Here is a 14415-nt window from a genome sequence, read left to right as displayed (position 1 = left end):
GTCACCATGAAATCAAAACTGTTGATTCTTGTATTTTTTTATATTTATAAATATTGCAGTATATAAATGTTTTATCCGTGCACATCGTTATTTTTATTTTTATTTTTTTTAAATTCATGTGTCCTCGTTGTCTTTAATCAAAATAGACCTGTTTTCACGTTTTCAGGGTTCTCAGAAGCGGAAGTCGTCGTAGTTGTGTTAAACTTCTATGAGAGACTACATTAAATAAATATTATTTTGTGTGTTCCCATTTGCTTAATTAGCCAAATAAAACTCCACAATAGTGTTTTCACAACTTTCAAAAAGAGCAAAAAAAAAAAAACAAAAAAAAAAACATAGGCTACAGAGATTGATAATGGCAGCCGGAAGAGAGAGATGTCACTCCCACAGCCGCTAACCGCTAACACAGTCACAGCAGCGTTAACTAGTTTTTTTTTATTTAAAATAATACAAACTATAGTGTTATAAATGTACATACAAATTTTTTTATTTTTTTTATTAAGATATAGGAAACTTCGCAGGATTTACGATGCTGATGACCGTTAAAACGCGTCATCACAATCTGTGAAAAGGCCCTTTCCCTCCCTCATGATAATTGTTGTTAATGCATTTTATTATATATATATATATCAAATTATTATTATTATTATTATTTTTCAGTATTTAAAAAAAAAATCCTCTTGCAACTCCTGGCACGAGAGCGGGACAACCTGTCACTCACACGAGATCGATCAGTGGTCCCTCCCTACATTTATACTTGTTCGCTAAGTATACACGTCACAATAGGGAAGAAAATACTATCAACTTATGTTTCATGCCTAATTTAATTGTATTACAGCTGACAGTAAACCTAGCTTGCCAGTTTATTACCTTTTCGGGTCTTTTCCTTCAAACGGTTTTGTTTACAGAGCTCCTCAGCCAGCGCCCTGTCCTCGTGACCGCGGTGATTCAGCAGAGACACGCCTCACCGAGTCACTACTGATATTCAGCGTGAAATCAAGACATATGAGCTTCAATCTGAGTGGCAACAGAGCAGGGGAATACATCTGGTTAGGATGGATGGAACACATATGGATAGTGGAAGAGATTTTATTAACAATAGAGTTCATTAACATCATTTCTGACTGGCTCTACATCTTTGTAACATCAAACACTGACAAGTAAAGCTTATGAAACGTGAGACGTGAAAAACCAGAATTGCTCTGAAATGTTGTCACAATATAATGGCCTCTTACGACCTCTTGTGAACGAATCCTGTAACGACACAATTAGTCAGAGTCCGTTTTATGGACCTGGGTGGGAGACATAAGCCTGAAAAAAGTTTTTATTTTTTTTAAAAAATATTGAGTTGTGTTATACTGACTCTTGCATTTCCCACAATGTGGTCTTATAGATTTTGTATTTGAAATTTGATTTATTCACCAATTTGTTGCATTCGTGCCTAAAATTGTCATATGGTGTGACAAAAGTTATTCTATATAAAATGAAAATGGGATATACTCTCCCTAAGTAACTAACTTCAACATAAATTGTTTTCATTACTATCTTAAGATTTAACATTTCTTTTGTGCAGATTCATTAGATTTTGTATTGTTTTTCTAAATCATCATGCAAAGTAAGTCATCTCTCCTCAGCCTTTCCAGATATTTTAGATTAATTATGTTAAACCAGGTTATAAATCTATGAAAATGCTTGTGACTCTTGCTGATACTATTTCTCTTGCGTTCCGTTGACTTTTTTATGATTTATAATTAAGAAAGTATTTTTACTGGCACAATTCTGAATGTCACACCAAATTATATAGTGTCACGCTATATGATGAACTGCACCACTCCACAATTTGTCAATGCAAAAAACTGTATTTTATTTGCATTCAACATTCAATTAATTCAATTCAGTTAACATTAATCAAAAAAACATACTAACATTGTTTTAAAACTTTTAAAATTATAAGAAACTCATAAATATGAGTAAATCAAACACCATCTCACTTCAAGAACATTAAATTAAGTATAAAATTGAAAAGAAATACATTAATTGTATAGGTAATTTAACCCATTTGTGCCCAAATTTTTCTGAATGGTTTCATGGATATAATCCTGTTAATAGTGTCCTATGTGAACATGTTCTGCATTTATTTTCCCCAGGTTTTTTTTTCTTTCTTGAAAATCATATTTGAATGTGCGGCAACTATAGTTGCCGGTGGGCAAATATGTTGTATGCACCCCTTCAATGTAAAATATGAATAGGAGGAGAACATTTGGCATTTATCTCAAAATAACTGCTTTCAGCAGATCAATCTTAATTCATAAACAAATTTATTATGTATAAAAGTCGAAGAACATTTGATGCAGACCCCAAAAAAACTGCATCTACTGTAGCTTATAATCTCTTGAATATGAAAACACAACAAACAACAAATACATTTGCCTTAACCATTGTGCGCTGTTCAGGGTCTTTTTGACCCACATTTCTGACTTTCATTCATGGGGATAACATGGATAATTTGACATGGTTAAGTGTTTTTAAAAGATTTTTGCCCATCTTTTGGAAAATGCTGTTCTAAAAGTAACAATTTATCACTTTAACCAGTAGATGGCTGCAGAGCACCACTATTTGCTATTTGACTAACTGAAAGACATCTTTTCACAAGTTTTTCCAGTTGTACTCATATCTACATATAATGAAATCACAATTATAATAATAAAAGTTACTTTTTGTCAAAGTTTAGGCACTTTTTGTACTGAAAAAAAAAATCTGTTTTTCAGTAATGTTATATATTATGATTAGAATCAAATGAATTTGATCAATGGACAAAATTCATCCTCAAAATCAGAAACAACACAGAACACACATAGACAGAAATGAAGTGGCACACTTTAAATTTGTAGAATTATATGAAAAACATATGTTTGAAATAAATGGTAAACTCTAAAAACTCCAACTTTTCTCTTTGTAACATCCTGATCAGGTTTGATTCTAATCATAATGGAACATTATTGAAAAACTGATTTTTTTTTTTTCAGTACAAAAACTGCCAAACTTTGACAAAAAGTAACTTTTATTGTTATAATTGTGATTTCATTATATGTAGATATGAATCTAAATGGAAAAACTTGTGAAAAGATGTCTTTTAGTTTGAAACGTTTAGTACTTTTAGAGCTCTGCAGCCATCTACTGGTTAAAGTGATAAAGTGTTAAAACTGTATTTTCAAAGATTTGGCCAAAAATCTTACTCTAAACCATGTCAAATTATCCATGTTATCCCCATGAATGAAAGTTAGAAATGTGGGTATTTTATAAGGCAAATTTTTTATTTTATTTTTTTGTTCTTTTTGGAGAATTTTTCTTTTCTTTTTTTGTAACATTTTGTGGAGTAAAAATGTCCAAATGTAGAGTAAAAATATTAATAAACTGAGTAAAATTGAATTTGTTTAAAATATATATATTGTTACAAAATAACATTTTGTTGCCTGGGGTCTCTCAGACCCCAAACAGCCTGACTGTAAACCTAAAACGAACAGCGCACAAGGGTTAAAGTTGTGGAACATAGTGCAGAACAAAGTGCAGCCATAACCGGGCATTGTGTATCAAAAAGTTAAATGAAAATAAATAAATACAAATAAATAGAATGAAGAAAAAATATATCTATATAGAGATGTCAGTTAAAGGGTTAAGTTATGTTTATGCACTAAACAAGACCAATAAACTTGATTTATTAACCTATTAACACAGTACACCCCATTTTCCCATGATATATGTACTTACAAGGCATTTGCCCACCGGCAACTATAGTTGCCGCTTGGACTTTTGACTAAGTATACAAAAAACTATAGATCTCTTGTAAGATTAGTTTTGTTTGGATGATTCTAGAGACCTTCATGATTATGTAGATATATATATGTCAACAAAAAATACTTATTAGTAACATGAAAATGACCTTTCTTTGGGAGGGTTTGCCTTCGCCATGCTTCCTGGAAATAGGGGTAGGAAGTTGACAGCCTCATGTGACAGGGAGGAAGTGAATACCTTTTTTTTTTCTCTTGAAATCCTTTATTTGGTTGTTTGCTTGCATTTCATTGAGAAATAAAACATGGACAACATCTAGAAAAATATTTACAAAAGGAAAATGACAACTATGTACTGCGGCAACTATAGTTGCCGGTGGGCTTAATTAATGTTCACTATTAAACATTCACTATTATCATTGAATATGTTTTGAATAGTTATTTATTTATCATTAAAAAAAGTGTATGTAATATTGTGTGACAAATATATCATATGGTGTGACTTAGAAAAACAGTCACACCATATGATACAGTGTCACACCATATGACGTTTTGTTCAGTTAAGCTAATCTCTTGGTTAACTAAAAACGGCTAGCTTATACTTAGCATGTAAATTGCCACATGTATGGCAGGAATGATTTTTAAGAATTAATAAGTAAAATTCGTATAAAAGTGTTTATGTAAATAATGTCACACCATAAGACACAAAACATTGACCACTAGTGAGCATGTCAGATACAGAGCTTTTTAATTAAAAATTAAAAAGCCAGAACTCAACTCTTGACCTTGCAAACCACTCCAGAGATGGCACTGCAACTTCCTGGTTGAGTGTGGACCTCTTCATCATAATGATGTCCAAATTATTGCCCGTTCAAAATATAGATTGCAGTGTCACACCATATGTGACCCGATCTGGCGAAATGAGTCGGAAGTCGCAACGTTCCATTTTAAGATATGGGCCGATTATGTGGAAAAACAATGAAATAATAGATTTTTTTTTAAAAAAATTTTTTTGCTAAAATCCAAAGAACAGGCATTCAAAAATAATCTCCTAAAGTTTCGTAGTCCAGATAATTGAGTAAAGGTATTTAAATGACTATTAAAGTTTACAAAGTTTTACTAAATTCGCTGAAAATGAATATTGCTTTTCTCAACTCCTCTCGTCACCTCTGAGCATTTCCCGGGAATCCCCTCAAACGTCTCTGCTCTCCAAATATGGTGTTTCACGTTGTATAGAACCAATCAAAGAGCTTAGAAATGTACACAAACGCTGATCATTTGTCAATGGGAAGCCCCGTTTCGCCTGACCGGCACGCGATTGGTCCAGCCATCCTCCTGTCAGACTCGTAGCGCTATGTGTAAACAAGCTAGCAGATCTCCTCAGAAAGATTAAATATTATTAATTTGAGAAATGTCGCTGTCAAAAGAGAGCAAAGTCGCCAAAAAGTCGCCAAAAGCGTTGAAATCACTAGAGGCTTCTAACCTAAGCTCTGCTGCTGGTCATCAAGAGTGGCTAAGGCTAGTCAGTAATTTTTTGGGATCTGGAGACGTGTCATCCTCTGATGACAGCGACAGCAGTGACAGCCCTGTGGTATTTATTGTGTATGGATGTGAGTGAGTGCAATTATTCTGTGAGTGTATTTATCTGCAAGGAGAATCCATTACAATGTGTTTGATTTATTTTAACCCAATATTTAACTGTTGGTATCTCCGTTATGAATGTGTTAAACTGTCAACTAGCCTACACAAAGATATGATTGCATAGGCTAACATTATTTTGTTCTCTGTTTCCTTGTCTCTCTGCCTCTCTCTCTCTCTCTCTCTCTCTCTCTCTCTCTCTCTCTCTCTCTCTCTCTCTCTCTCTCACACACAGACACACACACACACACACACACACACACACACACACACACACACACACACACACACCCTCTCTCAAGGAAAACTGTAGCACCTCTGTTCAATCTTTCTGATTTTAGTAAATGTTTGTAAAAGTGCCTTTTAAATTATTTATTATAATAAAAACTTTAAAATAAATTGAGCTTCAGCCTGGTTTAATAGCATATATTAATGTCTTTGGTCAAATTAAGCTGTACAATAAATAGTTTACCCCTTTAAATGCAATGGATTTTGAAAGATATCAACAAAAAACGGGCAAAAAACTTTAAAAGCGATTTTCTCAGGTTTTCAATTGTAAAAAGAGGACAGACGACCATAATTCAAATGTGTATATCTTTACAACCATTCAAGGTATGACTTTGACTTGGATATCATTTGAAAGCTTATGGTCTCCTCTTTCCATTAATACCAAAATCTCAATTTTGATATTTGGGTCACTGTGACTCATTTTGCTGGATCAGGTCACATATGACGCCCATTTTACGGACAAAATGTATTTGGCCAGAACTTTCTTTAAAATCATCCACAGACATCAAACACTTTCTGTGTCTGTTGAAATGGCCTAATTCTGTTACTTAAACTGTAAATCAATCAATTATTTATACTTTGCTGATATATATTGTCATATTAGTAAGGTCACACATATCCCGGACAGTCACACCACATGACAATTTTGATGTTTAGATAAAAATTTGAAGTAGAGGTCTTTATACACCAACTGTATGAAGGACTAAAAATTACAGAACGAAAAATAAATAAATAAATAAATAAATAAAAGTAGAAATAAATAAATAAATGCAGAAATAATAGTAAAAATAAATACATTTTGGTAATATAAATGGCTATTTCTGTATTTTTACATGTATTTATTTATTTATTTATGCATTTCTATATGTATTTATTTATGTATTTATACATTTATTTATATATCTATGTATTTATATATTTATTTATTTATATATATATGTATTTATTTATACATTTATTTATTCCTACATTTATTTATTTCTGTATTTCCACATTTCTACATTTATTTATTTCTGTATTTCCACATTTCTACATTTATTTATTTCTGTATTTCCACATTTCTACATTTATTTTTCCCTGCGCATGTATGCCAATTGACCAATGGCTAAGCCACGCCCCCAAACGCGATGAGCCAATCCTAACCCAATACACTTGGACATTCTCTGCTTCCTCGTCCATTGCAATGCATTGCGGTTATCAGTTTTCATTCGTTTTTATGTTTTTTCTTGTCAATTTGGCTTTTAAACAGCGTGTGTGTGATTTTGGTTGGGTGACAGTTGTAGGTTGCAGTTTGACAAGAGTTTACAGTTTGACAAAAACACAATGTTGTGTTTTACACAAATATAAGTAGGCTAAACACTTTGCAGTTTTAATTATGTCCTGTATGAACAAAATGGAGTATGTTTTTATGTTTCCACTGTTCGATCGCGCCCCGGCGCCCGCTCTCTTACACACACACACACACACACACACACACACACACATTCCAGCAATGCAATCTTGACATCGCAGCCTGTTCATTATTCTGCGCTCCCACCAAACGCGAATAGAGCGTCAAATTCGCGCGTATCCGCGTCTAGTTCGACCCTTGAACATTTTGAATCCAAAGCGAATAGGACGCGCGTATAAAGCGAGCGTTTGAAGCGAAATAGCACCAAACTATAACGTTTACACTGTGAACTGTAAATCTTTGTTCTGGAGCTGAAGCTTATCGACCTTCTCAACAATAAAATTATTAATATAACCCTCCAATGCATATCTAAGGCCCTTTTGGTGACATCGAGATGATATATAATCTTTCTGTCTCCAAAAAATCATCAATTGCCTCCTGTGAAATGTCTCCTACTGTGACAGCTGCCATAGCGCCTGTTACCGACTGTTGACTGAGTGAGTGGAGGGGGCGTGGTTAGCCATTGGTCAATTAGCATACATGCGCAGGGAAAAATAAATGTAGAAATGTGGAAATACAGAAATAAATAAATGTAGAAATGTGGAAATACAGAAATAAATAAATGTAGGAATAAATAAATGTATAAATAAATACATATATAAATATATAAATAAATAAATATATAAATAAATGTATAAATACATAAATAAATACATATAGAAATGCATAAATAAATAAATACATGTAAAAATACAGAAATAGCCATTTATATTACCAAAATGTATTTATTTTTACTATTATTTCTGCATTTATTTATTTATTTCTACTTTTATTTATTTATTTATTTATTTATTTATTTATTTATTTATTTTTCATTCTGTCATTTTTAGTCCTTCATACAACTATAGCTATGGTATGCTGTAATAATATCTTGTCAGAGGAACAACATGAAGATATATATTTTTAACAAATACCCATTTTTATTAGGTTATGACATCATGGACGGGTAGAATTGCATGTCATGTCTCCCACCCACCTACATTTTATTTTAATTATATTTTTAGTACGCCCTATTGTAGATGGAGCTGCTTATGTTTATTAATTTTTTTTAATTGTCTTAATTTCATATTTGCATCAGTCTGTTATTGCCTGGGACAAAGTAAAGATTATTAAAGCAGCGATTCAAATGCAGTATAATTTCCCAGAGGCTTGAACACATGCATAAGCAAATATTTATATACAAAGTAGCTGATATTTTCCATAAAGGGCTATGTGTGTCATTCTTTTTAACAAAGCCTCTTCTGAAAAAAAAAACAAAAAAACGTTTTACTAGTCCAGTGCTGGTAGATTATTTACACATTGTAGTCGTTTACTGATTACAAATGACACTTAGTTATAGGCTATTAATGTGATCTAGAAGATCACTCATTTTAGGTAACGTATTTTGTATACTTTTAGATTACTTTTGACCTAACTCATTTATCCCATTGATTTGAATAGATAAACTTGTGGCATATAAAATACAAAGACTAAGAGAACAAAATATATAATCCATTCAACAATATGAATACCGTACTATCATTATTTAGGCTACAGACTGGGGTTCGTGAAGGAACTGCATAGGGTTTGTGAGTTTAATGAAAAGCTATTAAGTAATTCAATCATAAACATTCAAATAAATAATTTTAAAGTAAAAAACAATCAAAATAAAACATTTACAAAAAAAAAAAAAAAAAAAGTGTTTACTTGCATGTCACGTGACCATTAACCGCCATCAGAGAACCGCGAACTTCGTTTATTAGTTTTTATTATTATTATTTACCTAACTTATTAGCTTGAAATCTCTGGGGTTTCTTCAAGTAAATATATTGCTGCTGACAGAAAAGTTGGGGAGTCCCTTGCATTGCATGTTAATATAAAATTATGTTTTGAAGATTTGAATGTGTTTGAAAGACGTAAACTCCTCCCAAAGACATGTAATACATGGTTAAATGGTTCACTGAGTGATAATTCAAATAATAATTAATGTGGAGCTGACTAGATATTCAATGTTGAGAAAACACTTGTTAAAAGTGAAATGTTGATCCAGTGATCAAATGCTGTGGGTCTCAGTTTTCAGTGATAGTCACATGACCAGTGTCTGATGGTGTGTGTGTGTGTGTGTGTGTGTGTGAAACCTGTAAAACCTTCTAACGGACGGATATTGGACATTTCAGAAAGGAACATTTAAAATATAAAATAGAAGTAGTTGGAAGAATAAATGAATTATGAATAATTTACTGCCATTGTGAAAATAACATGTAGGCTAATCAATAAAAAAATAACTGTAGTCTGATTAGGAGTATTTTAAAATGTAATATAATTTAATTACAAGTTAGTTAGTTGACATGTAGTTGCAAAGTTACTTATAGTCAACAGAATGCTCTAAAGGGACCATCAAATAAAGTGTCTCCACGATTTCTCAAACACAAAGTGATGCTCAGTTGTGTCTGCGCTAGCGACCTCTTGTGAATGAAGCTGGCATAACTGCATGAAATGTGCAGATTAGCAACAATAAAATCATATATGATCTATGTTGAGAGATTTCCAGAGGTGGACAAAGTACACAACTTCCTTACTTGAGTGAAAGTACATATACTACTGGTCAAATATTACTCTGTTACAAGTAAAAGTTGTAAAGATAGATTCTTACTTAAGTAAAAGTACAGAAGTACTCGTTTTTAAAAGTACTTAAGTATCAAAAGTAAAAAGTAAATGTTAATGCATTGTTTTATTATTGTTGCATTGTTGAATGAAATAGCTACTTACAGTACCTCTGAATCTATGCCTACCCTCATATCAATATCACATGTATTTCTAGAACACAGTTCCAGTAGTGGGATTGAATGTGAGATTGAATGAGTGCACTCAATAACGCCCACAATGGTTTCGGACACCCAAATGGCTGTTCCCTCAAAGAGTGCCCTATTTAAAGTTTTTTGGCTTTGACGTCAACCCGACGTAAATCTGACATTGGGTTTTGACGTCAACCCGACTTTCATTTACAAACCAAAATCATCCACTGACTGACGTTACTACTTTCTACTCAAGGACCTTGACAGAAATGTAATGGAGTAAAAAGTACAATATTTCTCTTTCAAATGTAGTGAAGTTAAAGTAAAAAGTTTCCAGAAAAGATAATACTCAAGTAAAGTACAGATACTCAAAAAGAGTACTTTGTTACTGTCCACCTCTGGAGATTTCAGAGTTATTGCCAAGACATCTTATAGGTGTTTTACTGATTTACATTTTGTGACAACAGTCACCACTGAACCTGCCATTAAACCAGTGATATGGGTTTCTGCTCATTAATAGAGCAAAAATATAATATCAAATATAAAAAAGTTTTCTAAAAATAATAATTTTAATTATTAATAAGTAACATAATAACATTCAAAGCTTGACATGTAGGCCTATTTTTAAACATTCCCTCGTATTGAAACTGTAGTTCAAGTGTTCCTTCAATATTATCTTGAGTTTATTTGTCAGTGGGATTGGATTTAACAGCTACAACAAAAATTTGATGATTTTGTAATTTTAGTTTGGAAAATATAATTCACAAATACAATCTATTTTAAAACAGCTTTGAATTTTGAATAATAGTTTGAAGTGTTTTAAACTATTAACTAAATTTAAGTTTAGCTGGAAATTGTATAATTACTGAGAGTTTTAGTTTAAAAAAAATATATATATATACAGTGCTGCTTGAAAGTTTGTGAACCCCTTGCAGAATCAGTGAAAATGTGAATAATGTTAACAAAATAAGAGGGATCATACAAAATGCATGTTTTTTTTGATTTAGTACTGTCCTGAATAAGATATTTTACATAAAATTTTTTTTACATATAGTCCACAAGACAAAAAAATTATAAAAATGTATTATAATTTTGAAATGAATTATAAAAATCTTCAGTTTTCCAGCATCTTTTGCATATTTTAACCCTTTCTGTGTGATTTTGAGATCCATCTTCAATCACTGATGCTCCAGGTGGAAACAAGATGCATTAAGAGTCGGGGGTGAAAACTTTTGAACAGGATGAAGATGTTAATTTTTCTTACTTTGTTTAAATATAATTTTTTTTCCATTTAGTATACGGCCCTTTGGAAGCAACAGAAGATACTTGTTTCCCGGAAGACAAATTGACTACAATTTACATTGATCTTCAAATGCAAAAAGTTTTCACCCCTCGGCTTTTGGCTTCTGGAAAGGGTTCAAATATGCAAAAGATGCTGGAAAACTGAAGGATTTCCAGGTAACGACACACAGTACTGAGAACCAAGGGTTCATAAACTTATCAACGGGGTAATTTTTATATAAATTCAGCTGTCTTTGTGTCTTGTGGACTATATGTAAACATCTTTTATGTAAAATATCTTATTCAGGACAGTACTAAATGAAAAATAACATGCATTTTGTATGATCCTTTTTATTTTGTTAAAATTATACACATTTTCACTGATTCTGCAAGGGGTTCACAAACTTTCACTCAGCACTGTATATATATATATATATATATATATATATATACATGTATATATATGCAAGTGTCAGCAATCAATAATTTCAAGAATTAATTGATTTGTTTCTTTGACTTAATTCCATAAATCATAAATCAATGAACCTTTCCAAACATGCATGGGATTTAGTTAAAATTATTGTTTTACTGCTGATCCTGTTTTCCGTGCATTTGAAAGTCCAGACTTGGAATCAAGTTGTGACTTTACAGGAAATGAACAAGGAAATCGTGTTATTTTTGTAGATTTGTAAAACTAACCTGCAAGCGAAAACACTATCATCAAAAGAGATTTGAGACTTGGCCTTGAAAGACGTGGAATTCGACTTGGACACCTCAGAAACCACGTCTGGTTTCAGTAGATGTACAGGATGTTCACTTTCCATGTACAACCACAGAACTTTGGCCTAAAACTAACCAAACACTCTCATCACCTTTGAAAAAAAACTCCCTGACACAAGTCAAAAACCCCAGCATTGTCATCCAGATTTAACTCAGTTGAACTCCTCCGAGCGCCAGAATGAACCAGCCTGTTGTCACACTGAAGAAATGATCAACAAGTGATCAATTCATCAAAATTTGATCAAAATTGAATTTTGTTTTCACAACTTTTTTTGTTATACAAGATTCAACCCATTTTTTAAAGTCATGTAATTTAAGTTGAAATGACTCAAACATCTAAGTTGAGTAAGGGATAATGTATAGCGAGGCGGTTGTTGATAGTAGTGGAGCGGCTAAGTGATATAATCGTTCAGTTTATGATACAAGCGTGAAAATTGGCATGAGCAGTCTCCATGGGTCACTTGACAAGAAAATTGTCCGAGCCACTTGAAATTTCAAGATTTTTCATTTTTCAAGATGGCCGACACCTTAGTGGAGCAGTTAAGTGAGTGGTTTATTTGGTGATACAAGCATGAAAATTGGCATGAGCAGTCTCTGATGGTCACTAGACAATAAGCCACCCACAGCTAGACAATAAGCCACCCATTGCTCCACTAAGGTGGTGGCCATCTTGAAAAATGGCCGCCATCTTGAAATTTCAAGTAGCTGTAGGTGGCTTATTGTCAAGTGACCCACAGAGACTGCTCATGCCAATTTTCATGCTTGTATCACAAATAAACCACTATATCACTTAACTGCTCCACTAAGGTGTCGGCCATCTTGAAAAATGGCCGCCATCTTGAAATTTCAAGTGGCTCGGACAATTTTCTTGTCAAGTGACCCATGGAGACTGCTCATGACAATTTTCACGCTTGTATCATAAACTGAACGATTCTGCCAAACATAAGCACTTAGCCGCTCCACTTTAGTGAATCGACAGCTGAACTGGGCGGAGGGGTCTTGAATCAGCCTGAAGGGGTTGTTATTGTTATTCACTATAACAACCGCCTCGCTATACATTATCCCACTTATTACATGGCTACCTACAAAATAAATAAATAATTTGACACAAAATATTGATTCAAAAAGGAGTTTATTGATTTAAAAACGATTGTTTTGCTTCCGCTAAAGAAAATAGTCCGTTCCGCGTCCATAGCAACGCTCTGTTTTTCATGACAACGGTGTGTTATACTTCGCAGCGGTCGGTTATCAAGAAATAACAGACCGCATTCTACACTGGTATTCAACCAAGCCATAATAATGGTACTTAAAAATTTAAGAAAGCAACTTTTTTTTTCCACAGTGAATAAAACAACTTCCCATTAAGGGTTTAAATTTAGAGAAATTCCCTTCAAATTTTTTTTTTTTTTTTTTTTTTTTTTTTTGCATATCTCGGAAAAGCTGTATGAACCGGACGAGACCGCAGTGCAGACAAAGACAGTCTGTATGTCTGGACGTCGTGACAAATAGCACCTGCTTCAGACGCTTGACTCAAAGCCCTCGTGTGGCTAAATGCAAACTGGTTTGAGAACTTGGACAGCCAGCTAAAACAACAAGCGTGTCCCGTTCACCACGGGACGGAGGCAGAGACAATAAACAGTCACATGTTGTGTAACTTCTGAGTGACACCGAATTCCCAAGCAACTTTTGTTGATATTTTGTAACTTTTATAAACATCAGGATTCACCGTTAAATCAACTATTTACTCTAGAAAGGAGTTTTTAGAAAGCTACATCTGTGTCTTCTCATGTAAAACAAGCTTGTCAAGTGTTTCTTTCAGTGTGTCGCTCGCTTTTCACCGGTGTTTGGATCGGGAAGCGGAGAGGATGGTCAAACTCAAAGGCAAAACAAACACAGCCTCCTCTGCTTATTGGAATAGACTCATGCCTAAAATAATGAGCTGAACTAATAAACAAACTCCAGCAAATATGTTTCTGTCTGCACTCGCTGCATTCCTTCTCGCCCCCTGTGTGAACTTTTCCCCAAAGGCGAAACAAAGACGAAGTTGTATTTCGTAACATGATTAAAATGCTTGAAGAATGACTGGGCAAAAATAAATAAATCTGTAGTTATGCATTAATTAAAACAAGATGGAATAACATCAGTTAAAACATTTGCATTCTTTTTTTTGGAAATCGTGTCCTCAGGTCTGCAATGGTTACTTCAATGTCTATTAAAAGTGAAGTAATAAAACAATTATTTATGTTTTCAGCAGAACTAACGGAAAGGAAAACCTATTTTGGTGGTGTCCTGTCTGGCTTTCCAAATTTACATAAACCACCTAAATCCCCTTGTGTATGACTCAGAATTTATACAACTAAAATAAATGACCCTTTTTACAGAAAAAAAGGCAGAAATGTAAGATATGTAAATAGCA

The sequence above is a fragment of the Squalius cephalus genome, assembly GCF_949319135.1.
Source record: "Squalius cephalus genome assembly, chromosome: 13".
NCBI lineage: Eukaryota > Metazoa > Chordata > Actinopteri > Cypriniformes > Leuciscidae > Squalius > Squalius cephalus.
Note: the sequence above shows the minus strand (reverse complement) of the source record.